The sequence below is a fragment of the Gossypium hirsutum genome, unplaced genomic scaffold (assembly GCF_007990345.1).
Source record: "Gossypium hirsutum isolate 1008001.06 unplaced genomic scaffold, Gossypium_hirsutum_v2.1 scaffold_664, whole genome shotgun sequence".
NCBI classification, from domain to species: Eukaryota; Viridiplantae; Streptophyta; class Magnoliopsida; order Malvales; family Malvaceae; genus Gossypium; species Gossypium hirsutum.
Window position 1 is genome coordinate 1 of NW_024403185.1, and position 21,603 is coordinate 21,603.

The window sequence follows — 21,603 nt, forward strand, 5'->3', positions numbered from 1 at the left end:
CCTCGTGTTGCACCCCTCCCGTTTTTTTTTCATATAATGTTTTTTTAGTTGCGTTTTCTCCACGCGGTGTAACTCATTCGTTATTTGCGTTTTGTGAAATAAATAATTTGGAACGATATTTGGTCGAATTTGCATTTAAATTCGAGGCGCAAGTGCGATAAGGGCAGCCTTTATATGAATAGATTGCGCAAGAGTTGACGGGTGCGATCATACCAGCACTAATGCACCGGATCCCATCAGAACTCCGCAGTTAAGCGTGCTTGGGCGAGAGTAGTACTAGGATGGTGACCTCCTGGGGTCCTCGTGTTGCACCCCTCCATTTTTTTCATATAATGTTTTTTTTAGTTGCGTTTTCTCCACGTGGTGTAACTCATTCGATTTGCGTTTTGTGAAATAAATAATTTGGAACGATATTTGGTCGAATTTGCATTTAAATTCGAGGCGCAAGTGCGATAAGGGCAGCCTTTATATGAATATTGCGCGCAAGAGGACGGGTGCGATCATACAGCACTAATGCACCGGATCCCATCAGAACTCCGCAGTAAGTGCTTGCGGGCGAGAGTAGTACTAGGATGGGTGACCTCTGGGAAGTCCTCGTGTTGCACCCCTCCCATTTTATTTCATATAATGTTTTTTTAGTTGCGTTTTCTCCACGTGGTGTAACTCATTCGTTATTTGCGTTTTGTGAAATAAATAATTTGGAACGATATTTGGTCGAATTTGCATTTAAATTCGAGGCGCAAGTGCGATAAGGGCAGCCTTTATATGAATAGATTGCGCAAGAGTTGACGGGTGCGATCATACCAGCACTAATGCACCGGATCCCATCAGAACTCCGCAGTTAAGCCTGCTTGGGCGAGAGTAGTACTAGGATGGGTGACCTCCTGGGAAGTCCTCGTGTTGCACCCCTCCATTTTTTTTAAAGTTTTTTTTAGTTGCGTTTTCTCCACGTGGTGTAACTCATTCGTTATTTGCGTTTTGTGAAATAAATAATTTGGAAGATATGGGTCGAATTGCATTTAAATTCGAGGCGCAATGCGATAAGGGGAGCCTTTAATGAAAGATTGCGCAAGAGTTGACGGGGCGATATCAGCACTAATGCACCGGATCCCATCAGAACTCCGCGTAAGCGTGTTGGGCGAGAGTAGTACTGGATGGGTGATTCTTGGAAGTCTGTGTTACCCTCTTTTTTTATAATGTTTTTTTTAGTTGGTTTTCTCCATTGGTGTACTCATTCGTTATTTCGTTTGTGAATAATATTAATGATATTTGGTCGATTTGCTTTAAATTGAGGCCAGTCGATAAGGGCGCTTTAATGAATAGATTGCGCAAGAGTTGGCGGTGTCATACCAACTATGACGATCCATAGAACTCCGCAGTAAGTGCTTGGCGAGGTAGTAAGGATGGGTGACCTGTGGGAAGTCTGTGTGCCCCTCTTTTTTATATAATTTTTTAGTTGCGTTTTCTCACGTGTGTACTCATCTTATTTGGTTTTGGAAATAAATAATTTGGAACGATATTGTCAATTTGATTAAATTCGAGCGCAAGTGGATAAGGGGCCTTTATATGAATAATTGCGCAAGAGTTGCGGGTGCGATCATACTAGCACTAATGCACCGGATCCCATCAGAACTCCGCAGGTAAGCTGCTTGGGCGGAGTATACTAGGATGGGTGACTCCTGGAAGTCCTCGTGTTGCACCCCTCCCGTTTTCATATAATGTTTTTTTTAGTTGCATTTTCTCCACGTGGTGTAACTCATTCGTTATTTGCGTTGTGAAAAAATAATTTGGAACGATATTTGGTCGATTTGCATTTAAATTCGAGGCGCAAGTGCGTAAGGGGCAGCTTATTGAATAGAATTGCGCAAGAGTTGACGGGTGCGATCATACCAGCACTAATAAATCAGACTGGGGCGTGGGGGTTACTAGGATGGTGACCTCTGGGAAGTCTCTTTTTTTTTTTTATTTTTTTTTAGTTGTTTTCTCCACTGGTGTACTCATTCGTTATTTGCGTTTTGAAATAAATATTTGGACGTATTTGGTCGTTTGTTTAATTCGGGCAAGTGCGATAAGGGCCTTTTATGATAGATTGCGCAGTTGACGGGTGCGATCATACCAGCTAATGCACGACCCATCGATCGCAGTTAAGCTGCTTGGGCGAGTAGTCTGATGGGTGACCTCTGGAAGTTCGTTGCACCCTATAAAAGTTTTTTTTTGTTTTCTCCAGGTGTATCATTCGTTTTTGTGGAAATATATTTGGACGAATTTGGCATTTAATTCGAGGCCAGTATAGGAGATAGATTGCGCAGAGTTGACGGTGCGATCATACCAGCACTAATGCCGATCCATCGACTCGCGTGCGCTTGGGGAGAGTCTGGAGGGTGCCTTGGGAAGTCCTCGTGTTGCACCCTCCCATTTTTTCTATAATGTTTTTTTAGTTGCTTTTCTCACGTGGTTACTCATTCGTTATTTGCGTTTTGTGAAATAAATAATTTGGACGATATTTGGTCGAATTTGCATTTAAATTCGAGGCGCAGTGCGATAAGGGGCAGCTTTATTGAATAGATTGCGCAAGAGTTGACGGGTGCGTCATACCAGCACTAATGCACCGGATCCATCAGAACTCCGCAGTTAAGCGTGCTTGGCGAGAGTAGTACTAGGATGGGTGACCTCCTGGGAAGTCCTCGTGTTGCACCCCTCCCATTTTTTTATAAAATGTTTTTTTTAGTTCTTTTCTCCACGTGGTGTAACTCATTCGTTATTTGCGTTTTGTGAAATAAATATTTGACGATATTTGGTCGAATTTGCATTTAATTCGAGCGCAAGTGCGATAAGGGCAGCCTTTATATGAATAGATTGCGCAAGAGTTGACGGGTGCGATCATACCAGCACTAATGCACCGGATCCCATCAGAACTCCGCAGTTAAGCTGCTTGGGCGAGAGTAGTACTAGGATGGGTGACCTCCTGGGAAGTCCTCGTGTTGCACCCCTCCCATTTTATTTCATATAATGTTTTTTTAGTTGCGTTTTCTCCACGTGGTGTAACTCATTCGTTATTTGCGTTTTGTGAAATAAATAATTTGGAACGATATTTGGTCGAATTTGCATTTAAATTCGAGGCGCAAGTGCGATAAGGGGCAGCCTTTATATGAATAGATTGCGCAAGAGTTGACGGGTGCGATCATACCAGCACTAATGCACCGGATCCATCAGAACTCCGCAGTTAAGCGTGCTTGGGCGAGAGTAGTACTAGGATGGGTGACCTCCTGGGAAGTCCTCGTGTTGCACCCTCCCGTTTTTTTCATATAATGTTTTTTTTAGTTGCGTTTTCTCCACGTGGTGTAACTCATTCGTTATTTGCGTTTTGTGAAATAAATAATTTGGAACGATATTTGGTCGAATTTGCATTTAAATTCGAGGCGCAAGTGCGATAAGGGCAGCCTTTATATGAATAGATTGCGCAAGAGTTGACGGGTGCGATCATACCAGCACTAATGCACCGGATCCCATCAGAACTCCGCAGTTAAGCGTGCTTGGGCGAGAGTAGTACTAGGATGGGTGACCTCCTGGGAAGTCCTCGTGTTGCACCCCTCCCATTTTATTTCATATAATGTTTTTTTAGTTGCGTTTTCTCCACGTGGTGTAACTCATTCGTTATTTGCGTTTTGTGAAATAAATAATTTGGAACGATATTTGGTCGAATTTGATTTAAATTCGAGGCGCAAGTGCGATAAGGGGCAGCCTTTATATGAATAGATTGCGCAAGAGTTGACGGGTGCGATCATACCAGCACTAATGCACCGGATCCCATCAGAACTCCGCAGTTAAGCGTGCTTGGGCGAGAGTAGTACTAGGATGGGTGACCTCCTGGGAAGTCCTCGTGTTGCACCCCTCCCATTTTTTTCATAAATGTTTTTTTAGTTGCATTTTCTCCACGTGGTGTAACTCATTCGTTATTTGCGTTTTGTGAAATAAATAATTTGGAACGATATTTGGTCGAATTTGCATTTAAATTCGAGGCGCAAGTGCGATAAGGGGCAGCCTTTATATGAATAGATTGCGCAAGAGTTGACGGGTGCGATCATACCAGCACTAATGCACCGGATCCATCAGAACTCCGCAGTTAAGCGTGCTTGGGCGAGAGTAGTACTAGGATGGGTGACCTCCTGGGAAGTCCTCGTGTTGCACCCCTCCCGTTTTATTTCATATAATGTTTTTTTAGTTGCGTTTTCTCCACGTGGTGTAACTCATTCGTTATTTGCGTTTTGTGAAATAAATAATTTGGAACGATATTTGGTCGAATTTGCATTTAAATTCGAGGCGCAAGTGCGATAAGGGCAGCCTTTATATGAATAGATTGCGCAAGAGTTGACGGGTGCGATCATACCAGCACTAATGCACCGGATCCCATCAGAACTCCGCAGTTAAGCGTGCTTGGGCGAGAGTAGTACTAGGATGGGTGACCTCTGGGAAGTCCTCGTGTTGCACCCTCCCATTTTTTTCATATAATGTTTTTTTTAGTTGCTTTTCTCCACGTGGTGTAACTCATTCGTTATTTGCGTTTTGTGAAATAAATAATTTGGAACGATATTTGGTCGAATTTGCATTTAAATTCGAGGCGCAAGTGCGATAAGGGCAGCCTTTATATGAATAGATTGCGCAAGAGTTGACGGGTGCGATCATACCAGCACTAATGCACCGGATCCCATCAGAACTCCGCAGTTAAGCGTGCTTGGGCGAGAGTAGTACTAGGATGGGTGACCTCCTGGGAAGTCCTCGTGTTGCACCCCTCCCTTTTATTTCATATAATGTTTTTTTAGTTGCGTTTTCTCCACGTGGTGTAACTCATTCGTTATTTGCGTTTTGTGAAATAAATAATTTGGAACGATATTTGGTCGAATTTGCATTTAAATTCGAGGCGCAAGTGCGATAAGGGGCAGCCTTTATATGAATAGATTGCGCAAGAGTTGACGGGTGCGATCATACCAGCACTAATGCACCGGATCCCATCAGAACTCCGCAGTTAAGCCTGCTTGGGCGAGAGTAGTACTAGGATGGGTGACCTCTGGGAAGTCCTCGTGTTGCACCCCTCCCGTTTTATTTCATATAATGTTTTTTTTAGTTGCGTTTTCTCCACGTGGTGTAACTCATTCGTTATTTGCGTTTTGTGAAATAAATAATTTGGAACGATATTTGGTCGAATTTGCATTTAAATTCGAGGCGCAAGTGCGATAAGGGGCAGCCTTTATATGAATAGATTGCGCAAGAGTTGACGGGTGCGATCATACCAGCACTAATGCACCGGATCCCATCAGAACTCCGCAGTTAAGCGTGCTTGGGCGAGAGTAGTACTAGGATGGGTGACCTCCTGGGAAGTCCTCGTGTTGCACCCCTCCCGTTTTATTTCATATAATGTTTTTTTTAGTTGCGTTTTCTCCACGTGGTGTAACTCATTCGTTATTTGCGTTTTGTGAAATAAATAATTTGGAACGATATTTGGTCGAATTTGCATTTAAATTCGAGGCGCAAGTGCGATAAGGGCAGCCTTTATATGAATAGATTGCGCAAGAGTTGACGGGTGCGATCATACCAGCACTAATGCACCGGATCCCATCAGAACTCCGCAGTTAAGCTGCTTGGGCGAGAGTAGTACTAGGATGGGTGACCTCCTGGGAAGTCCTCGTGTTGCACCCCTCCATTTTTTTCATAAATGTTTTTTTTAGTTGCATTTTCTCCACGTGGTGTAACTCATTCGTTATTTGCGTTTTGTGAAATAAATAATTTGGAACGATATTTGGTCGAATTTGCATTTAAATTCGAGGCGCAAGTGCGATAAGGGGCAGCCTTTATATGAATAGATTGCGCAAGAGTTGACGGGTGCGATCATACCAGCACTAATGCACCGGATCCCATCAGAACTCCGCAGTTAAGCTGCTTGGGCGAGAGTAGTACTAGGATGGGTGACCTCCTGGGAAGTCCTCGTGTTGCACCCCTCCCATTTTATTTCATATAATGTTTTTTTAGTTGCGTTTTCTCCACGTGGTGTAACTCATTCGTTATTTGCGTTTTGTGAAATAAATAATTTGGAACGATATTTGGTCGAATTTGCATTTAAATTCGAGGCGCAAGTGCGATAAGGGGCAGCCTTTATATGAATAGATTGCGCAAGAGTTGACGGGTGCGATCATACCAGCACTAATGCACCGGATCCCATCAGAACTCCGCAGTTAAGCGTGCTTGGGCGAGAGTAGTACTAGGATGGGTGACCTCTGGGAAGTCCTCGTGTTGCACCCCTCCCATTTTATTTCATATAATGTTTTTTTTAGTTGCGTTTTCTCCACGTGGTGTAACTCATTCGTTATTTGCGTTTTGTGAAATAAATAATTTGGAACGATATTTGGTCGAATTTGCATTTAAATTCGAGGCGCAAGTGCGATAAGGGCAGCCTTTATATGAATAGATTGCGCAAGAGTTGACGGGTGCGATCATACCAGCACTAATGCACCGGATCCCATCAGAACTCCGCAGTTAAGCTGCTTGGGCGAGAGTAGTACTAGGATGGGTGACCTCTGGGAAGTCCTCGTGTTGCACCCCTCCCTTTTATTTATATAATGTTTTTTTAGTTGCGTTTTCTCCACGTGGTGTAACTCATTCGTTATTTGCGTTTTGTGAAATAAATAATTTGGAACGATATTTGGTCGAATTTGCATTTAAATTCGAGGCGCAAGTGCGATAAGGGCAGCCTTTATATGAATAGATTGCGCAAGAGTTGACGGGTGCGATCATACCAGCACTAATGCACCGGATCCCATCAGAACTCCGCAGTTAAGCGTGCTTGGGCGAGAGTAGTACTAGGATGGGTGACCTCCTGGGAAGTCCTCGTGTTGCACCCCTCCCATTTTTTTCATATAATGTTTTTTTAGTTGCGTTTTCTCCACGTGGTGTAACTCATTCGTTATTTGCGTTTTGTGAAATAAATAATTTGGAACGATATTTGGTCGAATTTGCATTTAAATTCGAGGCGCAAGTGCGATAAGGGCAGCCTTTATATGAATAGATTGCGCAAGAGTTGACGGGTGCGATCATACCAGCACTAATGCACCGGATCCATCAGAACTCCGCAGTTAAGCTGCTTGGGCGAGAGTAGTACTAGGATGGGTGACCTCTGGGAAGTCCTCGTGTTGCACCCCTCCCATTTTTTTCATAAAGTTTTTTTTAGTTGCGTTTTCTCCACGTGGTGTAACTCATTCGTTATTTGCGTTTTGTGAAATAAATAATTTGGAACGATATTTGGTCGAATTTGCATTTAAATTCGAGGCGCAAGTGCGATAAGGGGCAGCCTTTATATGAATAGATTGCGCAAGAGTTGACGGGTGCGATCATACCAGCACTAATGCACCGGATCCCATCAGAACTCCGCAGTTAAGCGTGCTTGGGCGAGAGTAGTACTAGGATGGGTGACCTCCTGGGAAGTCCTCGTGTTGCACCCCTCCCATTTTATTTCATATAATGTTTTTTTTAGTTGCTTTTCTCCACGTGGTGTAACTCATTCGTTATTTGCGTTTTGTGAAATAAATAATTTGGAACGATATTTGGTCGAATTTGCATTTAAATTCGAGGCGCAAGTGCGATAAGGGGCAGCCTTTATATGAATAGATTGCGCAAGAGTTGACGGGTGCGATCATACCAGCACTAATGCACCGGATCCCATCAGAACTCCGCAGTTAAGCGTGCTTGGGCGAGAGTAGTACTAGGATGGGTGACCTCCTGGGAAGTCCTCGTGTTGCACCCCTCCCATTTTATTTCATATAATGTTTTTTTTAGTTGCTTTTCTCCACGTGGTGTAACTCATTCGTTATTTGCGTTTTGTGAAATAAATAATTTGGAACGATATTTGGTCGAATTTGCATTTAAATTCGAGCGCAAGTGCGATAAGGGGCAGCCTTTATATGAATAGATTGCGCAAGAGTTGACGGGTGCGATCATACCAGCACTAATGCACCGGATCCCATCAGAACTCCGCAGTTAAGCGTGCTTGGGCGAGAGTAGTACTAGGATGGGTGACCTCCTGGGAAGTCCTCGTGTTGCACCCCTCCCATTTTATTTCATATAATGTTTTTTTAGTTGCGTTTTCTCCACGTGGTGTAACTCATTCGTTATTTGCGTTTTGTGAAATAAATAATTTGGAACGATATTTGGTCGAATTTGCATTTAAATTCGAGGCGCAAGTGCGATAAGGGGCAGCCTTTATATGAATAGATTGCGCAAGAGTTGACGGGTGCGATCATACCAGCACTAATGCACCGGATCCCATCAGAACTCCGCAGTTAAGCGTGCTTGGGCGAGAGTAGTACTAGGATGGGTGACCTCCTGGGAAGTCCTCGTGTTGCACCCCTCCCATTTTATTTCATATAATGTTTTTTTTAGTTGCGTTTTCTCCACGTGGTGTAACTCATTCGTTATTTGCGTTTTGTGAAATAAATAATTTGGAACGATATTTGGTCGAATTTGCATTTAAATTCGAGGCGCAAGTGCGATAAGGGCAGCCTTTATATGAATAGATTGCGCAAGAGTTGACGGGTGCGATCATACCAGCACTAATGCACCGGATCCCATCAGAACTCCGCAGTTAAGCGTGCTTGGGCGAGAGTAGTACTAGGATGGGTGACCTCTGGGAAGTCCTCGTGTTGCACCCCTCCCGTTTTATTTCATATAATGTTTTTTTTAGTTGCGTTTTCTCCACGTGGTGTAACTCATTCGTTATTTGCGTTTTGTGAAATAAATAATTTGGAACGATATTTGGTCGAATTTGCATTTAAATTCGAGGCGCAAGTGCGATAAGGGGCAGCCTTTATATGAATAGATTGCGCAAGAGTTGACGGGTGCGATCATACCAGCACTAATGCACCGGATCCCATCAGAACTCCGCAGTTAAGCGTGCTTGGGCGAGAGTAGTACTAGGATGGGTGACCTCCTGGGAAGTCCTCGTGTTGCACCCCTCCCTTTTATTTCATATAATGTTTTTTTTAGTTGCGTTTTCTCCACGTGGTGTAACTCATTCGTTATTTGCGTTTTGTGAAATAAATAATTTGGAACGATATTTGGTCGAATTTGCATTTAAATTCGAGGCGCAAGTGCGATAAGGGGCAGCCTTTATATGAATAGATTGCGCAAGAGTTGACGGGTGCGATCATACCAGCACTAATGCACCGGATCCCATCAGAACTCCGCAGTTAAGCGTGCTTGGGCGAGAGTAGTACTAGGATGGGTGACCTCCTGGGAAGTCCTCGTGTTGCACCCCTCCCATTTTATTTCATATAATGTTTTTTTTAGTTGCGTTTTCTCCACGTGGTGTAACTCATTCGTTATTTGCGTTTTGTGAAATAAATAATTTGGAACGATATTTGGTCGAATTTGCATTTAAATTCGAGGCGCAAGTGCGATAAGGGGCAGCCTTTATATGAATAGATTGCGCAAGAGTTGACGGGTGCGATCATACCAGCACTAATGCACCGGATCCCATCAGAACTCCGCAGTTAAGCCTGCTTGGGCGAGAGTAGTACTAGGATGGGTGACCTCCTGGGAAGTCCTCGTGTTGCACCCCTCCCTTTTATTTCATATAATGTTTTTTTTAGTTGCGTTTTCTCCACGTGGTGTAACTCATTCGTTATTTGCGTTTGTGAAATAAATAATTTGGAACGATATTTGGTCGAATTTGCATTTAAATTCGAGGCGCAAGTGCGATAAGGGCAGCCTTTATATGAATAGATTGCGCAAGAGTTGACGGGTGCGATCATACCAGCACTAATGCACCGGATCCCATCAGAACTCCGCAGTTAAGCGTGCTTGGGCGAGAGTAGTACTAGGATGGGTGACCTCCTGGGAAGTCCTCGTGTTGCACCCCTCCCATTTTATTTCATATAATGTTTTTTTTAGTTGCGTTTTCTCCACGTGGTGTAACTCATTCGTTATTTGCGTTTTGTGAAATAAATAATTTGGAACGATATTTGGTCGAATTTGCATTTAAATTCGAGGCGCAAGTGCGATAAGGGGCAGCCTTTATATGAATAGATTGCGCAAGAGTTGACGGGTGCGATCATACCAGCACTAATGCACCGGATCCCATCAGAACTCCGCAGTTAAGCGTGCTTGGGCGAGAGTAGTACTAGGATGGGTGACCTCCTGGGAAGTCCTCGTGTTGCACCCCTCCCTTTTATTTCATATAATGTTTTTTTTAGTTGCGTTTTCTCCACGTGGTGTAACTCATTCGTTATTTGCGTTTTGTGAAATAAATAATTTGGAACGATATTTGGTCGAATTTGCATTTAAATTCGAGGCGCAAGTGCGATAAGGGGCAGCCTTTATATGAATAGATTGCGCAAGAGTTGACGGGTGCGATCATACCAGCACTAATGCACCGGATCCCATCAGAACTCCGCAGTTAAGCGTGCTTGGGCGAGAGTAGTACTAGGATGGGTGACCTCCTGGGAAGTCCTCGTGTTGCACCCCTCCCGTTTTATTTCATATAATGTTTTTTTTAGTTGCGTTTTCTCCACGTGGTGTAACTCATTCGTTATTTGCGTTTTGTGAAATAAATAATTTGGAACGATATTTGGTCGAATTTGCATTTAAATTCGAGGCGCAAGTGCGATAAGGGGCAGCCTTTATATGAATAGATTGCGCAAGAGTTGACGGGTGCGATCATACCAGCACTAATGCACCGGATCCCATCAGAACTCCGCAGTTAAGCGTGCTTGGGCGAGAGTAGTACTAGGATGGGTGACCTCCTGGGAAGTCCTCGTGTTGCACCCCTCCCATTTTTTTCATATAATGTTTTTTTAGTTGCGTTTTCTCCACGTGGTGTAACTCATTCGTTATTTGCGTTTTGTGAAATAAATAATTTGGAACGATATTTGGTCGAATTTGCATTTAAATTCGAGGCGCAAGTGCGATAAGGGGCAGCCTTTATATGAATAGATTGCGCAAGAGTTGACGGGTGCGATCATACCAGCACTAATGCACCGGATCCCATCAGAACTCCGCAGTTAAGCGTGCTTGGGCGAGAGTAGTACTAGGATGGGTGACCTCCTGGGAAGTCCTCGTGTTGCACCCCTCCCATTTTTTTCATAAATGTTTTTTTAGTTGCATTTTCTCCACGTGGTGTAACTCATTCGTTATTTGCGTTTTGTGAAATAAATAATTTGGAACGATATTTGGTCGAATTTGCATTTAAATTCGAGGCGCAAGTGCGATAAGGGGCAGCCTTTATATGAATAGATTGCGCAAGAGTTGACGGGTGCGATCATACCAGCACTAATGCACCGGATCCCATCAGAACTCCGCAGTTAAGCCTGCTTGGGCGAGAGTAGTACTAGGATGGGTGACCTCCTGGGAAGTCCTCGTGTTGCACCCCTCCCATTTTATTTCATATAATGTTTTTTTTAGTTGCGTTTTCTCCACGTGGTGTAACTCATTCGTTATTTGCGTTTTGTGAAATAAATAATTTGGAACGATATTTGGTCGAATTTGCATTTAAATTCGAGGCGCAAGTGCGATAAGGGGCAGCCTTTATATGAATAGATTGCGCAAGAGTTGACGGGTGCGATCATACCAGCACTAATGCACCGGATCCCATCAGAACTCCGCAGTTAAGCGTGCTTGGGCGAGAGTAGTACTAGGATGGGTGACCTCCTGGGAAGTCCTCGTGTTGCACCCCTCCCATTTTATTTCATATAATGTTTTTTTTAGTTGCGTTTTCTCCACGTGGTGTAACTCATTCGTTATTTGCGTTTTGTGAAATAAATAATTTGGAACGATATTTGGTCGAATTTGCATTTAAATTCGAGGCGCAAGTGCGATAAGGGGCAGCCTTTATATGAATAGATTGCGCAAGAGTTGACGGGTGCGATCATACCAGCACTAATGCACCGGATCCCATCAGAACTCCGCAGTTAAGCGTGCTTGGGCGAGAGTAGTACTAGGATGGGTGACCTCCTGGGAAGTCCTCGTGTTGCACCCCTCCCATTTTATTTCATATAATGTTTTTTTAGTTGCGTTTTCTCCACGTGGTGTAACTCATTCGTTATTTGCGTTTTGTGAAATAAATAATTTGGAACGATATTTGGTCGAATTTGCATTTAAATTCGAGGCGCAAGTGCGATAAGGGGCAGCCTTTATATGAATAGATTGCGCAAGAGTTGACGGGTGCGATCATACCAGCACTAATGCACCGGATCCCATCAGAACTCCGCAGTTAAGCGTGCTTGGGCGAGAGTAGTACTAGGATGGGTGACCTCCTGGGAAGTCCTCGTGTTGCACCCCTCCCATTTTATTTCATATAATGTTTTTTTTAGTTGCGTTTTCTCCACGTGGTGTAACTCATTCGTTATTTGCGTTTTGTGAAATAAATAATTTGGAACGATATTTGGTCGAATTTGCATTTAAATTCGAGGCGCAAGTGCGATAAGGGGCAGCCTTTATATGAATAGATTGCGCAAGAGTTGACGGGTGCGATCATACCAGCACTAATGCACCGGATCCCATCAGAACTCCGCAGTTAAGCGTGCTTGGGCGAGAGTAGTACTAGGATGGGTGACCTCCTGGGAAGTCCTCGTGTTGCACCCCTCCCATTTTTTTCATAAATGTTTTTTTAGTTGCGTTTTCTCCACGTGGTGTAACTCATTCGTTATTTGCGTTTTGTGAAATAAATAATTTGGAACGATATTTGGTCGAATTTGCATTTAAATTCGAGGCGCAAGTGCGATAAGGGGCAGCCTTTATATGAATAGATTGCGCAAGAGTTGACGGGTGCGATCATACCAGCACTAATGCACCGGATCCCATCAGAACTCCGCAGTTAAGCGTGCTTGGGCGAGAGTAGTACTAGGATGGGTGACCTCCTGGGAAGTCCTCGTGTTGCACCCCTCCCATTTTATTTCATATAATGTTTTTTTTAGTTGCGTTTTCTCCACGTGGTGTAACTCATTCGTTATTTGCGTTTTGTGAAATAAATAATTTGGAACGATATTTGGTCGAATTTGCATTTAAATTCGAGGCGCAAGTGCGATAAGGGGCAGCCTTTATATGAATAGATTGCGCAAGAGTTGACGGGTGCGATCATACCAGCACTAATGCACCGGATCCCATCAGAACTCCGCAGTTAAGCCTGCTTGGGCGAGAGTAGTACTAGGATGGGTGACCTCCTGGGAAGTCCTCGTGTTGCACCCCTCCCATTTTTTTCATATAATGTTTTTTTAGTTGCATTTTCTCCACGTGGTGTAACTCATTCGTTATTTGCGTTTTGTGAAATAAATAATTTGGAACGATATTTGGTCGAATTTGCATTTAAATTCGAGGCGCAAGTGCGATAAGGGGCAGCCTTTATATGAATAGATTGCGCAAGAGTTGACGGGTGCGATCATACCAGCACTAATGCACCGGATCCCATCAGAACTCCGCAGTTAAGCGTGCTTGGGCGAGAGTAGTACTAGGATGGGTGACCTCCTGGGAAGTCCTCGTGTTGCACCCCTCCCATTTTATTTCATATAATGTTTTTTTTAGTTGCGTTTTCTCCACGTGGTGTAACTCATTCGTTATTTGCGTTTTGTGAAATAAATAATTTGGAACGATATTTGGTCGAATTTGCATTTAAATTCGAGGCGCAAGTGCGATAAGGGGCAGCCTTTATATGAATAGATTGCGCAAGAGTTGACGGGTGCGATCATACCAGCACTAATGCACCGGATCCCATCAGAACTCCGCAGTTAAGCCTGCTTGGGCGAGAGTAGTACTAGGATGGGTGACCTCCTGGGAAGTCCTCGTGTTGCACCCCTCCCATTTTATTTCATATAATGTTTTTTTTAGTTGCGTTTTCTCCACGTGGTGTAACTCATTCGTTATTTGCGTTTTGTGAAATAAATAATTTGGAACGATATTTGGTCGAATTTGCATTTAAATTCGAGGCGCAAGTGCGATAAGGGGCAGCCTTTATATGAATAGATTGCGCAAGAGTTGACGGGTGCGATCATACCAGCACTAATGCACCGGATCCCATCAGAACTCCGCAGTTAAGCGTGCTTGGGCGAGAGTAGTACTAGGATGGGTGACCTCCTGGGAAGTCCTCGTGTTGCACCCCTCCCATTTTATTTCATATAATGTTTTTTTTAGTTGCGTTTTCTCCACGTGGTGTAACTCATTCGTTATTTGCGTTTTGTGAAATAAATAATTTGGAACGATATTTGGTCGAATTTGCATTTAAATTCGAGGCGCAAGTGCGATAAGGGCAGCCTTTATATGAATAGATTGCGCAAGAGTTGACGGGTGCGATCATACCAGCACTAATGCACCGGATCCCATCAGAACTCCGCAGTTAAGCCTGCTTGGGCGAGAGTAGTACTAGGATGGGTGACCTCCTGGGAAGTCCTCGTGTTGCACCCCTCCCATTTTATTTCATATAATGTTTTTTTTAGTTGCGTTTTCTCCACGTGGTGTAACTCATTCGTTATTTGCGTTTTGTGAAATAAATAATTTGGAACGATATTTGGTCGAATTTGCATTTAAATTCGAGGCGCAAGTGCGATAAGGGGCAGCCTTTATATGAATAGATTGCGCAAGAGTTGACGGGTGCGATCATACCAGCACTAATGCACCGGATCCCATCAGAACTCCGCAGTTAAGCGTGCTTGGGCGAGAGTAGTACTAGGATGGGTGACCTCCTGGGAAGTCCTCGTGTTGCACCCCTCCCATTTTATTTCATATAATGTTTTTTTTAGTTGCGTTTTCTCCACGTGGTGTAACTCATTCGTTATTTGCGTTTTGTGAAATAAATAATTTGGAACGATATTTGGTCGAATTTGCATTTAAATTCGAGGCGCAAGTGCGATAAGGGGCAGCCTTTATATGAATAGATTGCGCAAGAGTTGACGGGTGCGATCATACCAGCACTAATGCACCGGATCCCATCAGAACTCCGCAGTTAAGCGTGCTTGGGCGAGAGTAGTACTAGGATGGGTGACCTCCTGGGAAGTCCTCGTGTTGCACCCCTCCCATTTTATTTCATATAATGTTTTTTTTAGTTGCGTTTTCTCCACGTGGTGTAACTCATTCGTTATTTGCGTTTTGTGAAATAAATAATTTGGAACGATATTTGGTCGAATTTGCATTTAAATTCGAGGCGCAAGTGCGATAAGGGGCAGCCTTTATATGAATAGATTGCGCAAGAGTTGACGGGTGCGATCATACCAGCACTAATGCACCGGATCCCATCAGAACTCCGCAGTTAAGCGTGCTTGGGCGAGAGTAGTACTAGGATGGGTGACCTCCTGGGAAGTCCTCGTGTTGCACCCCTCCCATTTTATTTCATATAATGTTTTTTTTAGTTGCGTTTTCTCCACGTGGTGTAACTCATTCGTTATTTGCGTTTTGTGAAATAAATAATTTGGAACGATATTTGGTCGAATTTGCATTTAAATTCGAGGCGCAAGTGCGATAAGGGGCAGCCTTTATATGAATAGATTGCGCAAGAGTTGACGGGTGCGATCATACCAGCACTAATGCACCGGATCCCATCAGAACTCCGCAGTTAAGCGTGCTTGGGCGAGAGTAGTACTAGGATGGGTGACCTCCTGGGAAGTCCTCGTGTTGCACCCCTCCCATTTTATTTCATATAATGTTTTTTTTAGTTGCGTTTTCTCCACGTGGTGTAACTCATTCGTTATTTGCGTTTTGTGAAATAAATAATTTGGAACGATATTTGGTCGAATTTGCATTTAAATTCGAGGCGCAAGTGCGATAAGGGGCAGCCTTTATATGAATAGATTGCGCAAGAGTTGACGGGTGCGATCATACCAGCACTAATGCACCGGATCCCATCAGAACTCCGCAGTTAAGCCTGCTTGGGCGAGAGTAGTACTAGGATGGGTGACCTCTGGGAAGTCCTCGTGTTGCACCCCTCCCTTTTATTTCATATAATGTTTTTTTTAGTTGCGTTTTCTCCACGTGGTGTAACTCATTCGTTATTTGCGTTTTGTGAAATAAATAATTTGGAACGATATTTGGTCGAATTTGCATTTAAATTCGAGGCGCAAGTGCGATAAGGGGCAGCCTTTATATGAATAGATTGCGCAAGAGTTGACGGGTGCGATCATACCAGCACTAATGCACCGGATCCCATCAGAACTCCGCAGTTAAGCGTGCTTGGGCGAGAGTAGTACTAGGATGGGTGACCTCCTGGGAAGTCCTCGTGTTGCACCCCTCCCTTTTATTTCATATAATGTTTTTTTTAGTTGCGTTTTCTCCACGTGGTGTAACTCATTCGTTATTTGCGTTTTGTGAAATAAATAATTTGGAACGATATTTGGTCGAATTTGCATTTAAATTCGAGGCGCAAGTGCGATAAGGGGCAGCCTTTATATGAATAGATTGCGCAAGAGTTGACGGGTGCGATCATACCAGCACTAATGCACCGGATCCCATCAGAACTCCGCAGTAAGCGTGCTTGGGCGAGAGTAGTACTAGGATGGGTGACCTCCTGGGAAGTCCTCGTGTTGCACCCCTCCCATTTTATTTCATATAATGTTTTTTTAGTTGCGTTTTCTCCACGTGGTGTAACTCATTCGTTATTTGCGTTTTGTGAAATAAATAATTTGGAACGATATTTGGTCGAATTTGCATTTAAATTCGAGGCGCAAGTGCGATAAGGGGCAGCCTTTATATGAATAGATTGCGCAAGAGTTGACGGGTGCGATCATACCAGCACTAATGCACCGGATCCCATCAGAACTCCGCAGTTAAGCGTGCTTGGGCGAGAGTAGTACTAGGATGGGTGACCTCCTGGGAAGTCCTCGTGTTGCACCCCTCCCATTTTATTTCATATAATGTTTTTTTTAGTTGCGTTTTCTCCACGTGGTGTAACTCATTCGTTATTTGCGTTTTGTGAAATAAATAATTTGGAACGATATTTGGTCGAATTTGCATTTAAATTCGAGGCGCAAGTGCGATAAGGGGCAGCCTTTATATGAATAGATTGCGCAAGAGTTGACGGGTGCGATCATACCAGCACTAATGCACCGGATCCCATCAGAACTCCGCAGTTAAGCGTGCTTGGGCGAGAGTAGTACTAGGATGGGTGACCTCCTGGGAAGTCCTCGTGTTGCACCCCTCCCTTTTATTTCATATAATGTTTTTTTTAGTTGCGTTTTCTCCACGTGGTGTAACTCATTCGTTATTTGCGTTTTGTGAAATAAATAATTTGGAACGATATTTGGTCGAATTTGCATTTAAATTCGAGGCGCAAGTGCGATAAGGGGCAGCCTTTATATGAATAGATTGCGCAAGAGTTGACGGGTGCGATCATACCAGCACTAATGCACCGGATCCCATCAGAACTCCGCAGTTAAGCCTGCTTGGGCGAGAGTAGTACTAGGATGGGTGACCTCCTGGGAAGTCCTCGTGTTGCACCCCTCCATTTTTTTAAAAGTTTTTTTAGTTGCATTTTCTCCACGTGGTGTAACTCATTCGTTATTTGCGTTTTGTGAAATAAATAATTTGGAACGATATTTGGTCGAATTTGCATTTAAATTCGAGGCGCAAGTGCGATAAGGGGCAGCCTTTATATGAATAGATTGCGCAAGAGTTGACGGGTGCGATCATACCAGCACTAATGCACCGGATCCCATCAGAACTCCGCAGTTAAGCGTGCTTGGGCGGAGTAGTACTAGGATGGGTGACCTCTGGGAGTCCTCGTGTTGCACCCCTCCCATTTTATTTCATATAATGTTTTTTTAGTTGCGTTTTCTCCACGTGGTGTAACTCATTCGTTATTTGCGTTTTGTGAAATAAATAATTTGGAACGATATTTGGTCGAATTTGCATTTAAATTCGAGGCGCAAGTGCGATAAGGGGCAGCCTTTATATGAATAGATTGCGCAAGAGTTGACGGGTGCGATCATACCAGCACTAATGCACCGGATCCCATCAGAACTCCGCAGTTAAGCGTGCTTGGGCGAGAGTAGTACTAGGATGGGTGACCTCTGGGAAGTCCTCGTGTTGCACCCCTCCCATTTTATTTCATATAATGTTTTTTTTAGTTGCGTTTTCTCCACGTGGTGTAACTCATTCGTTATTTGCGTTTTGTGAAATAAATAATTTGGAACGATATTTGGTCGAATTTGATTTAAATTCGAGGCGCAAGTGCGATAAGGGGCAGCCTTTATATGAATAGATTGCGCAAGAGTTGACGGGTGCGATCATACCAGCACTAATGCACCGGATCCCATCAGAACTCCGCAGTAAGCGTGCTTGGGCGAGAGTAGTACTAGGATGGGTGACCTCGTGGGAAGTCCTCGTGTTGCACCCCTCCCATTTTATTTTATATAATGTTTTTTTAGTTGCGTTTTCTCCACGTGGTGTAACTCATTCGTTATTTGCGTTTTGTGAAATAAATAATTTGGAACGATATTTGGTCGAATTTGCATTTAAATTCGAGGCGCAAGTGCGATAAGGGCAGCTTTATATGAATAGATTGCGCAAGAGTTGACGGGTGCGATCATACCAGCACTAATGCACCGGATCCCATCAGAACTCCGCAGTTAAGCTGCTTGGGCGAGAGTAGTACTAGGATGGGTGACCTCCTGGGAAGTCCTCGTGTTGCACCCCTCCCATTTTATTTCATATAATGTTTTTTTTAGTTGCGTTTTCTCCACGTGGTGTAACTCATTCGTTATTTGCGTTTTGTGAAATAAATAATTTGGAACGATATTTGGTCGAATTTGATTTAAATTCGAGGCGCAAGTGCGATAAGGGCAGCCTTTATATGAATAGATTGCGCAAGAGTTGACGGGTGCGATCATACCAGCACTAATGCACCGGATCCCATCAGAACTCCGCAGGTAAGCGTGCTTGGGCGAGGAGTAGTACTAGGATGGGTGACCTCCTGGGAAGTCCTCGTGTTGCACCCCTCCCATTTTATTTCATATAATGTTTTTTTTAGTTGCGTTTTCTCCACGTGGTGTAACTCATTCGTTATTTGCGTTTTGTGAAATAAATAATTTGGAACGATATTTGGTCGAATTTGCATTTAAATTCGAGGCGCAAGTGCGATAAGGGGCAGCCTTTATATGAATAGATTGCGCAAGAGTTGACGGGTGCGATCATACCAGCACTAATGCACCGGATCCCATCAGAACTCCGCAGTTAAGCGTGCTTGGGCGAGAGTAGTACTAGGATGGGTGACTCGCTGGGAAGTCCTCGTGTTGCACCCCTCCCATTTTATTTCATATAATGTTTTTTTTAGTTGCGTTTTCTCCACGTGGTGTAACTCATTCGTTATTTGCGTTTTGTGAAATAAATAATTTGGAACGATATTTGGTCGAATTTGCATTTAAATTCGAGGCGCAAGTGCGATAAGGCAGCCTTTATATGAATAGATTGCGCAAGAGTTGACGGGTGCGATCATACCAGCACTAATGCACCGGATCCCATCAGAAACTCCGCAGGTTAAGCGTGCTTGGCGAGAGTAGTACTAGGATGGGTGACCTCCTGGGAAGTCCTCGTGTTGCACCCCTCCCATTTATTTCATATAATGTTTTTTTAGTTGCGTTTTCTCCACGTGGTGTAACTCATTCGTTATTTGCGTTTTGTGAATAATAATTTGGAACGATATTTGGTCGAATTTGCATTTAAATTCGAGGCGCAAGTGCGATAAGGGGCAGCCTTTATATGAATAGATTGCGCAAGAGTGACGGGTGCGATCATACCAGCACTAATGCACCGGATCCCATCAAACTCCGCAGGTAAGCGTGCTTGGGCGAGAGTAGTACTAGGATGGGTGACCTCCTGGGAAGTCCTCGTGTTGCACCCCTCCCATTTTATTTTCATATAATGTTTTTTTTAGTTGCGTTTTCTCCACGTGGTGTAACTCATTCGTTATTTGCGTTTTGTGAAATAAATAATTTGGAACGATATTTGGTCGAATTTGCATTTAAATTCGAGGCGCAAGTGCGATAAGGGGCAGCCTTTATATGAATAGATTGCGCAAGAGTTGACGGGTGCGATCATACCAGCACTAATGCACCGATCCCATCAGAACTCCGCAGTTAAGCCTGCTTGGGCGAGAGTAGTACTAGAGGGTGACCTCCTGGGAAGTCTCGTGTTGCACCCCTCCCATTTTTTTTAAAGTTTTTTTAGTTGCATTTTCTCCACGTGGTGTAACTCATTCGTTATTGCGTTTTGTGAATAATAATTTGGAACGATATTTGGTCGAATTGCATTTAAATTCGAGGCGCAAGTGCGATAAGGGGCGCCTTTTATGAATGTTGCGCAGAGTTCGGGGCGATCATACGCATAATGCACCGGATCCTCAGACTCCGCAGTAAGCGTGCTTGGGCGGAGTGTACTAGGGTGCCTCTGGGAGTCCTCGTGTTGCCCCCTCCCATTTTATTTCTTTGTTTTTTTAGTTGGTTTTTACGTGGTGTCTATTCGTTATTTGTTTTGCGAAATTATTTGGACGATATTTGGTCGAATTTGTTTAAATTCGAGGCGCAAGTCGATAGGGCAGCCTTATGAATAGATTGCGCAAGAGTTGACGGGTGCGATCATACCAGCACTATGCACCGGATCCCATCAGAACTCCGCAGTTAGCCTCTTGGCGAGAGTAGTACTAGGAGGGTGACTCTGGGAGTCCTCGTGTGCACCCCTCCCTTTTTTTAAAGTTTTTTTATTCTTTTCTCACGGTGTAATAATTCGTTATTTGCGTTTTTGAAATAATATTTGGAACGATATTTGGTCGAATTTGCATTTAAATTCGAGGCGCAAGTGCGATAAGGGGCAGCCTTTATATGAATGATTGCGCAAAGAGTTGAACGGGTGCGATCATACCAGCACTATGCACCGGATCCCATCGATCCGCAGTTAAGCTCTTGGCGAGATGTAGGATGGGTGCCCTGGAGTCTCGTGTTGCACCCCTCCCTTTTTTTTTATTATGTTTTTTTGTTATTTTCTCCCGTGGTGTAACTCATTCGTTATTTGCGTTTTGTGAAATATTTTGGACGTATTTGTCGATTTGTTTAAATTCGAGCGGCATAGTGCGATAAGGGCGCAGCCTCTCACATTTGAGATAGATGCGGGGGGCTAGGATGGGTGACCTCCTGGGGTCCTCGTGTTGCACCCCTTTTATTTCATAAATGTTTTTTAGTTGCGTTTTCTCCACGTGGTGTAACTCATTCGTTATTTGCGTTTTGTGAAATAAATAATTTGGAACGATATTTGGTCGAATTTGCATTTAAATTCGAGGCGCAAGTGCGATAAGGGGCCTTTATATGAATAGATTGCGCAAGAGTTGACGGGTGCGATCATACCAGCACTAATGCACCGGATCCCATCAGAACTCCGCAGTTAAGCGTGCTTGGGCGAGAGTAGTACTAGGATGGGTGACCTCCTGGGAAGTCCTCGTGTTGCACCCCTCCCGTTTTATTTCATATAATGTTTTTTTAGTTGCGTTTTCTCCACGTGGTGTAACTCATTCGTTATTTGCGTTTTGTGAAATAAATAATTTGGAACGATATTTGGTCGAATTTGCATTTAAATTCGAGGCGCAAGTGCGATAAG

General features: G+C 43.8%; 62 non-coding genes and 2 pseudogenes across 62 annotated transcripts; all 64 read left to right on the top strand.

Annotated features, from left to right (window-relative positions):
• Positions 1-199: 199 nt before the first annotated feature.
• LOC121226937 (5S ribosomal RNA) lies at positions 200-315 on the top strand. The gene has a single exon (XR_005924631.1). It is a non-coding gene; the product is annotated as a 5S ribosomal RNA (ribosomal RNA).
• A 177-nt stretch (positions 316-492) lies between these two features.
• Positions 493-608, top strand: LOC121226943 (uncharacterized; annotated as a pseudogene).
• A 182-nt stretch (positions 609-790) lies between these two features.
• LOC121226975 (5S ribosomal RNA) lies at positions 791-909 on the top strand. The gene has a single exon (XR_005924666.1). It is a non-coding gene; the product is annotated as a 5S ribosomal RNA (ribosomal RNA).
• Positions 910-1,589: 680 nt separating this feature from the next.
• On the top strand, positions 1,590-1,703 carry LOC121226944 (uncharacterized; annotated as a pseudogene).
• An 879-nt stretch (positions 1,704-2,582) lies between these two features.
• On the top strand, positions 2,583-2,698 carry LOC121226942 (5S ribosomal RNA). The gene has a single exon (XR_005924635.1). It is a non-coding gene; the product is annotated as a 5S ribosomal RNA (ribosomal RNA).
• A 174-nt stretch (positions 2,699-2,872) lies between these two features.
• Positions 2,873-2,990, top strand: LOC121226995 (5S ribosomal RNA). Its single transcript, XR_005924687.1, has one exon. It is a non-coding gene; the product is annotated as a 5S ribosomal RNA (ribosomal RNA).
• A 183-nt stretch (positions 2,991-3,173) lies between these two features.
• LOC121226992 (5S ribosomal RNA) lies at positions 3,174-3,291 on the top strand. Its single transcript, XR_005924684.1, has one exon. It is a non-coding gene; the product is annotated as a 5S ribosomal RNA (ribosomal RNA).
• A 181-nt stretch (positions 3,292-3,472) lies between these two features.
• LOC121226927 (5S ribosomal RNA) lies at positions 3,473-3,591 on the top strand. Its single transcript, XR_005924621.1, has one exon. It is a non-coding gene; the product is annotated as a 5S ribosomal RNA (ribosomal RNA).
• Positions 3,592-3,773: 182 nt separating this feature from the next.
• LOC121226955 (5S ribosomal RNA) lies at positions 3,774-3,892 on the top strand. The gene has a single exon (XR_005924646.1). It is a non-coding gene; the product is annotated as a 5S ribosomal RNA (ribosomal RNA).
• A 181-nt stretch (positions 3,893-4,073) lies between these two features.
• On the top strand, positions 4,074-4,191 carry LOC121226990 (5S ribosomal RNA). Its single transcript, XR_005924682.1, has one exon. It is a non-coding gene; the product is annotated as a 5S ribosomal RNA (ribosomal RNA).
• A 182-nt stretch (positions 4,192-4,373) lies between these two features.
• On the top strand, positions 4,374-4,491 carry LOC121226988 (5S ribosomal RNA). The gene has a single exon (XR_005924679.1). It is a non-coding gene; the product is annotated as a 5S ribosomal RNA (ribosomal RNA).
• A 180-nt stretch (positions 4,492-4,671) lies between these two features.
• LOC121226967 (5S ribosomal RNA) lies at positions 4,672-4,790 on the top strand. Its single transcript, XR_005924658.1, has one exon. It is a non-coding gene; the product is annotated as a 5S ribosomal RNA (ribosomal RNA).
• A 182-nt stretch (positions 4,791-4,972) lies between these two features.
• Positions 4,973-5,090, top strand: LOC121226931 (5S ribosomal RNA). Its single transcript, XR_005924624.1, has one exon. It is a non-coding gene; the product is annotated as a 5S ribosomal RNA (ribosomal RNA).
• Positions 5,091-5,274: 184 nt separating this feature from the next.
• On the top strand, positions 5,275-5,393 carry LOC121226979 (5S ribosomal RNA). Its single transcript, XR_005924671.1, has one exon. It is a non-coding gene; the product is annotated as a 5S ribosomal RNA (ribosomal RNA).
• Positions 5,394-5,576: 183 nt separating this feature from the next.
• LOC121226997 (5S ribosomal RNA) lies at positions 5,577-5,694 on the top strand. The gene has a single exon (XR_005924688.1). It is a non-coding gene; the product is annotated as a 5S ribosomal RNA (ribosomal RNA).
• Positions 5,695-5,875: 181 nt separating this feature from the next.
• LOC121226928 (5S ribosomal RNA) lies at positions 5,876-5,993 on the top strand. The gene has a single exon (XR_005924622.1). It is a non-coding gene; the product is annotated as a 5S ribosomal RNA (ribosomal RNA).
• Positions 5,994-6,176: 183 nt separating this feature from the next.
• On the top strand, positions 6,177-6,294 carry LOC121226983 (5S ribosomal RNA). Its single transcript, XR_005924675.1, has one exon. It is a non-coding gene; the product is annotated as a 5S ribosomal RNA (ribosomal RNA).
• A 183-nt stretch (positions 6,295-6,477) lies between these two features.
• Positions 6,478-6,594, top strand: LOC121226936 (5S ribosomal RNA). Its single transcript, XR_005924630.1, has one exon. It is a non-coding gene; the product is annotated as a 5S ribosomal RNA (ribosomal RNA).
• A 180-nt stretch (positions 6,595-6,774) lies between these two features.
• LOC121226991 (5S ribosomal RNA) lies at positions 6,775-6,893 on the top strand. The gene has a single exon (XR_005924683.1). It is a non-coding gene; the product is annotated as a 5S ribosomal RNA (ribosomal RNA).
• A 181-nt stretch (positions 6,894-7,074) lies between these two features.
• Positions 7,075-7,190, top strand: LOC121226940 (5S ribosomal RNA). Its single transcript, XR_005924634.1, has one exon. It is a non-coding gene; the product is annotated as a 5S ribosomal RNA (ribosomal RNA).
• Positions 7,191-7,371: 181 nt separating this feature from the next.
• On the top strand, positions 7,372-7,490 carry LOC121226934 (5S ribosomal RNA). Its single transcript, XR_005924627.1, has one exon. It is a non-coding gene; the product is annotated as a 5S ribosomal RNA (ribosomal RNA).
• A 183-nt stretch (positions 7,491-7,673) lies between these two features.
• LOC121226945 (5S ribosomal RNA) lies at positions 7,674-7,792 on the top strand. Its single transcript, XR_005924636.1, has one exon. It is a non-coding gene; the product is annotated as a 5S ribosomal RNA (ribosomal RNA).
• A 182-nt stretch (positions 7,793-7,974) lies between these two features.
• Positions 7,975-8,093, top strand: LOC121226946 (5S ribosomal RNA). Its single transcript, XR_005924638.1, has one exon. It is a non-coding gene; the product is annotated as a 5S ribosomal RNA (ribosomal RNA).
• Positions 8,094-8,276: 183 nt separating this feature from the next.
• LOC121226947 (5S ribosomal RNA) lies at positions 8,277-8,395 on the top strand. Its single transcript, XR_005924639.1, has one exon. It is a non-coding gene; the product is annotated as a 5S ribosomal RNA (ribosomal RNA).
• Positions 8,396-8,578: 183 nt separating this feature from the next.
• On the top strand, positions 8,579-8,696 carry LOC121226984 (5S ribosomal RNA). Its single transcript, XR_005924676.1, has one exon. It is a non-coding gene; the product is annotated as a 5S ribosomal RNA (ribosomal RNA).
• A 184-nt stretch (positions 8,697-8,880) lies between these two features.
• On the top strand, positions 8,881-8,999 carry LOC121226948 (5S ribosomal RNA). The gene has a single exon (XR_005924640.1). It is a non-coding gene; the product is annotated as a 5S ribosomal RNA (ribosomal RNA).
• Positions 9,000-9,182: 183 nt separating this feature from the next.
• On the top strand, positions 9,183-9,301 carry LOC121226949 (5S ribosomal RNA). The gene has a single exon (XR_005924641.1). It is a non-coding gene; the product is annotated as a 5S ribosomal RNA (ribosomal RNA).
• A 184-nt stretch (positions 9,302-9,485) lies between these two features.
• LOC121226976 (5S ribosomal RNA) lies at positions 9,486-9,604 on the top strand. Its single transcript, XR_005924667.1, has one exon. It is a non-coding gene; the product is annotated as a 5S ribosomal RNA (ribosomal RNA).
• Positions 9,605-9,785: 181 nt separating this feature from the next.
• On the top strand, positions 9,786-9,904 carry LOC121226950 (5S ribosomal RNA). Its single transcript, XR_005924642.1, has one exon. It is a non-coding gene; the product is annotated as a 5S ribosomal RNA (ribosomal RNA).
• Positions 9,905-10,088: 184 nt separating this feature from the next.
• Positions 10,089-10,207, top strand: LOC121226951 (5S ribosomal RNA). The gene has a single exon (XR_005924643.1). It is a non-coding gene; the product is annotated as a 5S ribosomal RNA (ribosomal RNA).
• Positions 10,208-10,390: 183 nt separating this feature from the next.
• Positions 10,391-10,509, top strand: LOC121226953 (5S ribosomal RNA). Its single transcript, XR_005924644.1, has one exon. It is a non-coding gene; the product is annotated as a 5S ribosomal RNA (ribosomal RNA).
• Positions 10,510-10,693: 184 nt separating this feature from the next.
• Positions 10,694-10,812, top strand: LOC121226954 (5S ribosomal RNA). The gene has a single exon (XR_005924645.1). It is a non-coding gene; the product is annotated as a 5S ribosomal RNA (ribosomal RNA).
• Positions 10,813-10,994: 182 nt separating this feature from the next.
• Positions 10,995-11,113, top strand: LOC121226956 (5S ribosomal RNA). Its single transcript, XR_005924647.1, has one exon. It is a non-coding gene; the product is annotated as a 5S ribosomal RNA (ribosomal RNA).
• A 181-nt stretch (positions 11,114-11,294) lies between these two features.
• On the top strand, positions 11,295-11,413 carry LOC121226977 (5S ribosomal RNA). Its single transcript, XR_005924668.1, has one exon. It is a non-coding gene; the product is annotated as a 5S ribosomal RNA (ribosomal RNA).
• A 184-nt stretch (positions 11,414-11,597) lies between these two features.
• LOC121226957 (5S ribosomal RNA) lies at positions 11,598-11,716 on the top strand. Its single transcript, XR_005924649.1, has one exon. It is a non-coding gene; the product is annotated as a 5S ribosomal RNA (ribosomal RNA).
• Positions 11,717-11,900: 184 nt separating this feature from the next.
• On the top strand, positions 11,901-12,019 carry LOC121226958 (5S ribosomal RNA). Its single transcript, XR_005924650.1, has one exon. It is a non-coding gene; the product is annotated as a 5S ribosomal RNA (ribosomal RNA).
• A 183-nt stretch (positions 12,020-12,202) lies between these two features.
• LOC121226959 (5S ribosomal RNA) lies at positions 12,203-12,321 on the top strand. The gene has a single exon (XR_005924651.1). It is a non-coding gene; the product is annotated as a 5S ribosomal RNA (ribosomal RNA).
• A 184-nt stretch (positions 12,322-12,505) lies between these two features.
• LOC121226960 (5S ribosomal RNA) lies at positions 12,506-12,624 on the top strand. The gene has a single exon (XR_005924652.1). It is a non-coding gene; the product is annotated as a 5S ribosomal RNA (ribosomal RNA).
• Positions 12,625-12,805: 181 nt separating this feature from the next.
• On the top strand, positions 12,806-12,924 carry LOC121226961 (5S ribosomal RNA). The gene has a single exon (XR_005924653.1). It is a non-coding gene; the product is annotated as a 5S ribosomal RNA (ribosomal RNA).
• A 184-nt stretch (positions 12,925-13,108) lies between these two features.
• On the top strand, positions 13,109-13,227 carry LOC121226978 (5S ribosomal RNA). The gene has a single exon (XR_005924669.1). It is a non-coding gene; the product is annotated as a 5S ribosomal RNA (ribosomal RNA).
• A 182-nt stretch (positions 13,228-13,409) lies between these two features.
• LOC121226962 (5S ribosomal RNA) lies at positions 13,410-13,528 on the top strand. Its single transcript, XR_005924654.1, has one exon. It is a non-coding gene; the product is annotated as a 5S ribosomal RNA (ribosomal RNA).
• A 184-nt stretch (positions 13,529-13,712) lies between these two features.
• On the top strand, positions 13,713-13,831 carry LOC121226980 (5S ribosomal RNA). Its single transcript, XR_005924672.1, has one exon. It is a non-coding gene; the product is annotated as a 5S ribosomal RNA (ribosomal RNA).
• A 184-nt stretch (positions 13,832-14,015) lies between these two features.
• On the top strand, positions 14,016-14,134 carry LOC121226964 (5S ribosomal RNA). Its single transcript, XR_005924655.1, has one exon. It is a non-coding gene; the product is annotated as a 5S ribosomal RNA (ribosomal RNA).
• Positions 14,135-14,317: 183 nt separating this feature from the next.
• On the top strand, positions 14,318-14,436 carry LOC121226981 (5S ribosomal RNA). The gene has a single exon (XR_005924673.1). It is a non-coding gene; the product is annotated as a 5S ribosomal RNA (ribosomal RNA).
• Positions 14,437-14,620: 184 nt separating this feature from the next.
• On the top strand, positions 14,621-14,739 carry LOC121226965 (5S ribosomal RNA). The gene has a single exon (XR_005924656.1). It is a non-coding gene; the product is annotated as a 5S ribosomal RNA (ribosomal RNA).
• Positions 14,740-14,923: 184 nt separating this feature from the next.
• On the top strand, positions 14,924-15,042 carry LOC121226966 (5S ribosomal RNA). The gene has a single exon (XR_005924657.1). It is a non-coding gene; the product is annotated as a 5S ribosomal RNA (ribosomal RNA).
• A 184-nt stretch (positions 15,043-15,226) lies between these two features.
• Positions 15,227-15,345, top strand: LOC121226968 (5S ribosomal RNA). Its single transcript, XR_005924660.1, has one exon. It is a non-coding gene; the product is annotated as a 5S ribosomal RNA (ribosomal RNA).
• Positions 15,346-15,529: 184 nt separating this feature from the next.
• LOC121226969 (5S ribosomal RNA) lies at positions 15,530-15,648 on the top strand. Its single transcript, XR_005924661.1, has one exon. It is a non-coding gene; the product is annotated as a 5S ribosomal RNA (ribosomal RNA).
• Positions 15,649-15,832: 184 nt separating this feature from the next.
• Positions 15,833-15,950, top strand: LOC121226932 (5S ribosomal RNA). Its single transcript, XR_005924625.1, has one exon. It is a non-coding gene; the product is annotated as a 5S ribosomal RNA (ribosomal RNA).
• A 183-nt stretch (positions 15,951-16,133) lies between these two features.
• Positions 16,134-16,252, top strand: LOC121226970 (5S ribosomal RNA). The gene has a single exon (XR_005924662.1). It is a non-coding gene; the product is annotated as a 5S ribosomal RNA (ribosomal RNA).
• A 183-nt stretch (positions 16,253-16,435) lies between these two features.
• LOC121226989 (5S ribosomal RNA) lies at positions 16,436-16,553 on the top strand. The gene has a single exon (XR_005924680.1). It is a non-coding gene; the product is annotated as a 5S ribosomal RNA (ribosomal RNA).
• A 183-nt stretch (positions 16,554-16,736) lies between these two features.
• Positions 16,737-16,855, top strand: LOC121226971 (5S ribosomal RNA). The gene has a single exon (XR_005924663.1). It is a non-coding gene; the product is annotated as a 5S ribosomal RNA (ribosomal RNA).
• Positions 16,856-17,039: 184 nt separating this feature from the next.
• On the top strand, positions 17,040-17,158 carry LOC121226972 (5S ribosomal RNA). The gene has a single exon (XR_005924664.1). It is a non-coding gene; the product is annotated as a 5S ribosomal RNA (ribosomal RNA).
• A 183-nt stretch (positions 17,159-17,341) lies between these two features.
• Positions 17,342-17,460, top strand: LOC121226982 (5S ribosomal RNA). Its single transcript, XR_005924674.1, has one exon. It is a non-coding gene; the product is annotated as a 5S ribosomal RNA (ribosomal RNA).
• Positions 17,461-17,637: 177 nt separating this feature from the next.
• Positions 17,638-17,753, top strand: LOC121226935 (5S ribosomal RNA). The gene has a single exon (XR_005924629.1). It is a non-coding gene; the product is annotated as a 5S ribosomal RNA (ribosomal RNA).
• A 183-nt stretch (positions 17,754-17,936) lies between these two features.
• On the top strand, positions 17,937-18,054 carry LOC121226986 (5S ribosomal RNA). The gene has a single exon (XR_005924677.1). It is a non-coding gene; the product is annotated as a 5S ribosomal RNA (ribosomal RNA).
• A 183-nt stretch (positions 18,055-18,237) lies between these two features.
• LOC121226993 (5S ribosomal RNA) lies at positions 18,238-18,355 on the top strand. Its single transcript, XR_005924685.1, has one exon. It is a non-coding gene; the product is annotated as a 5S ribosomal RNA (ribosomal RNA).
• A 181-nt stretch (positions 18,356-18,536) lies between these two features.
• On the top strand, positions 18,537-18,654 carry LOC121226929 (5S ribosomal RNA). Its single transcript, XR_005924623.1, has one exon. It is a non-coding gene; the product is annotated as a 5S ribosomal RNA (ribosomal RNA).
• Positions 18,655-18,836: 182 nt separating this feature from the next.
• Positions 18,837-18,956, top strand: LOC121226994 (5S ribosomal RNA). The gene has a single exon (XR_005924686.1). It is a non-coding gene; the product is annotated as a 5S ribosomal RNA (ribosomal RNA).
• A 184-nt stretch (positions 18,957-19,140) lies between these two features.
• Positions 19,141-19,259, top strand: LOC121226987 (5S ribosomal RNA). Its single transcript, XR_005924678.1, has one exon. It is a non-coding gene; the product is annotated as a 5S ribosomal RNA (ribosomal RNA).
• Positions 19,260-19,441: 182 nt separating this feature from the next.
• LOC121226938 (5S ribosomal RNA) lies at positions 19,442-19,561 on the top strand. Its single transcript, XR_005924632.1, has one exon. It is a non-coding gene; the product is annotated as a 5S ribosomal RNA (ribosomal RNA).
• Positions 19,562-19,740: 179 nt separating this feature from the next.
• Positions 19,741-19,858, top strand: LOC121226933 (5S ribosomal RNA). The gene has a single exon (XR_005924626.1). It is a non-coding gene; the product is annotated as a 5S ribosomal RNA (ribosomal RNA).
• A 185-nt stretch (positions 19,859-20,043) lies between these two features.
• LOC121226939 (5S ribosomal RNA) lies at positions 20,044-20,158 on the top strand. Its single transcript, XR_005924633.1, has one exon. It is a non-coding gene; the product is annotated as a 5S ribosomal RNA (ribosomal RNA).
• Positions 20,159-21,339: 1,181 nt separating this feature from the next.
• LOC121226973 (5S ribosomal RNA) lies at positions 21,340-21,458 on the top strand. The gene has a single exon (XR_005924665.1). It is a non-coding gene; the product is annotated as a 5S ribosomal RNA (ribosomal RNA).
• The last annotated feature ends 145 nt before the right edge of the window (positions 21,459-21,603 follow it).